The following is a 2,835-nucleotide window of genomic DNA, read 5'->3' as shown; positions in this document are numbered from 1 at the left end:
ATATATGTTAGCTACATACAAATGTCAAATACCTTTCCGTTATAATAATATATATTAACAGTACATAGTTAAAATACCTCGGCTTTTTTGGCGCTTGTTGTGACGAATCGCCGAAACCGGGGGTGTGTGACTTTTTCCCTCTAGCTTTCCCGATTCTGCTGGGTCTGTCTCCGGGCATTCTGAAAAAACATTATTTGTCCTTGTTTTAACATAGGCTATCAACAGATCTATAACTAATAAAAAGGCTGATAACTAATAACAAAACTGTATAATGGTCCCATACCTTGTCCCTGGAGCGCCGGCTCGTGAAGCAGCAAGTTCCCGGCCCAACAGTAGTTTTCGGGTGGGCTTGATTCTGAGCAGTGTACTTGGGCCGGTAGAATTGCATCAAAGTCCTGCGTGTCAGCTGGCCATAACGCATCCTTTATCATAAAGGGCTGTATGTCGGCTGTAAATACATAAAAATAGTTTTAAAAAATAGTACAACCTATTTTTAAAATGTTTATATATAAATATTTCTTGGGTATGTGTTTAATTATAAGGACTTACAACGAAAAAAGGCCGTTGGTGATTGTCTGCCAGACTTTTGCTCCTGCGAACCCCCATCATGTTCCAGATCAGGTAAATCGCGTAAAAGCTGCGTAAATGTCGGGGATCCTAGATTCCATTAGACAATGTTAACAGTTATACGCTATATCTACACTTTTTTTTTATTTTTTATTTTTAAACCTATATTGGGCTTTTTTGAAATACCCAAATAACTAGGGTTTAATATTCCAATAATATTCAAACAAATCTTTAAAATATGTTTTTTTCATTTACTCACCTCCAGAAATATCCATTATGCGAGATTCCCTTATTCCGAATATTATTATTATTATTTTAATCTGTCCGTGCAGCTCAATATTCGGGCCTTTATGTTTGCGCTAAAGCAATGCTGACAACGTTAAAAAATAGTTCTGTCCCTAACTATCTAAAAGTTCGGAATGAGTTTTTTGAGAGATGTATGCTACACGCCAACAACAGGCGGGGATGTCGTGACATTCTGTCTGCAAACCGGGTGTGTGGGGGCCGCAGATTAGAGATATCTATGTTTAACCCCCGCTGTTCGGCTGATATCTCGACATGCCTTATGCATGATAGTGCACACCTTGGTTTCAAACGGTTCTCTACAGATAAGAGTTCTGGGACCCCCCAACTTTAGGATTTTCACACACACACACACACACACACACACACACACACCTGTTGCTCCGCCTCAAGACCCCTCCCACACACACACACACACAAACACTGGATTCTATTTTACTTCGTGACAGAGTTGGAATAAGTTGTTAAATAGGTTTTTCCCATAGTTAAAGGGTGAGATACCGTTTTTAAACATTCCTTTTATTGAATTCCAAAATATTTCGTACAACCTTTAAGACATGTTTGAATTAAGTAACCCATTTGAATAATATTTAAACATGCAGCACACGTGTTTTATGTAAAAATAAAAAAACCTTGGATGCAGGTCTTTGTACATTATTACAAACTTTAATAAAACGTAACGTTCATAACATACCCAATGTAGGAATAGACTATAAAATAATACATGTTTTTTGTGAGATACCGTTTTTAAACATTCCTTTTATTGAATTCCAAAATATTTCGTACAACCTTTAAGACATGTTTGAATTAAGTAACCCATTTGAATAATATTTAAACATGCAGCACACGTGTTTTATGTAAAAATAAAAAAACCTTGGATGCAGGTCTTTGTACATTATTACAAACTTTAATAAAACGTAACGTTCATAACATACCCAATGTAGGAATAGACTATAAAATAATACATGTTTTTTTTTCAGATCTTACAGTTGTCTGCGCCAGACCCTAGCTTGAGAGAAAAGAGCTCTACCCCTTAGTTAAATGGGGGGGTATACATTTTCAAAAATTAACACCTACATTTTAACACACCTTATAATTCAACATTTATTTTAACTATTTCTTACAGATATATGGGGTCCTGTTAGCCCTGAACATTATCCGTTTCCAATTCCCCATCACAAAGTCTTTTCCGCGCTCCGTCGAAGCTCTGTCCACTTTCCTGCCAGGGAAAGATCCGCCTTCGAACTTGTTGTTCTTCCGGTGTATGTCTCAACGATAACATATGTTGTTCGGGTATGTCTCAACGATAACCTAGGCCATCGTCGTAATTGTTCACGATTTTCGAAAAGACTGTCCAGCTTATTCATCAGGGTTCGGAAAATGTGGTAATCGCGCCATTTAAAACTGAACATTATTTGAAAAAATTTACATCCTTGCATGCTTTGGAGGATACATATGGACTGACCGTTTTCGTAGCATTTGACCTGTCAAATTGTTCACATGCTAAAATTGTCACTCTGGAGTCCGGGTATAGCCCATGGATGTGACTCTCAGGGCCATTAGGTCCTGACGTCCACAGACTTGTTCTTCCAGCGCATATCCTGGCAGCCTTGAAGCACTCAGGGCACGTTCCATTTGACACAAAGCTAGCCTTATTTTAAGCCATTCTCGCATCCTTAGCGCTAGAGAAAAAGGCTCGGGTTCTGCACGATAAAAGGGTTGGGACACGCTGTCTGTGAATATCTTAACCGTAGATTCCTCCGGGTTGAATATGTACGAAATATGGCCCTCGCTTGTACACAGAAATCCGTTAAAACATTCGGGAGCCTCTACCAAAATATCCTCCAAGCTTTTGGCGTTGGGTTCGTGACATGAGCTACAGAGCACTCCGAGAATTCCCCTTGTAGACATATTTTTAGATGCTTAATATTCAGGTCTTAAAAAATGGCTTGTTCTAGCCATTTA

At 38.6% G+C, this 2,835-nt stretch overlaps 1 long non-coding RNA gene across 1 annotated transcript; it reads right to left on the bottom strand.

Moving 5' to 3' along the window:
* Positions 1–262: 262 nt before the first annotated feature.
* On the bottom strand, positions 263–2,155 carry LOC135571425 (uncharacterized). The gene is made up of 3 exons (XR_010463797.1): positions 1,995–2,155; positions 550–657; positions 263–448 (listed from the first exon to the last, which is right to left on the bottom strand). It is a non-coding gene; the product is annotated as an uncharacterized LOC135571425 (long non-coding RNA).
* Positions 2,156–2,835: the final 680 nt, after the last annotated feature.

This window comes from Oncorhynchus nerka, linkage group LG4 (genome assembly GCF_034236695.1).
Source record: "Oncorhynchus nerka isolate Pitt River linkage group LG4, Oner_Uvic_2.0, whole genome shotgun sequence".
Taxonomy (NCBI): domain Eukaryota; kingdom Metazoa; phylum Chordata; class Actinopteri; order Salmoniformes; family Salmonidae; genus Oncorhynchus; species Oncorhynchus nerka.
The sequence above is the reverse complement of the archived record's forward strand: the minus strand, read 5'-3'. Positions and strand labels throughout refer to the sequence as shown.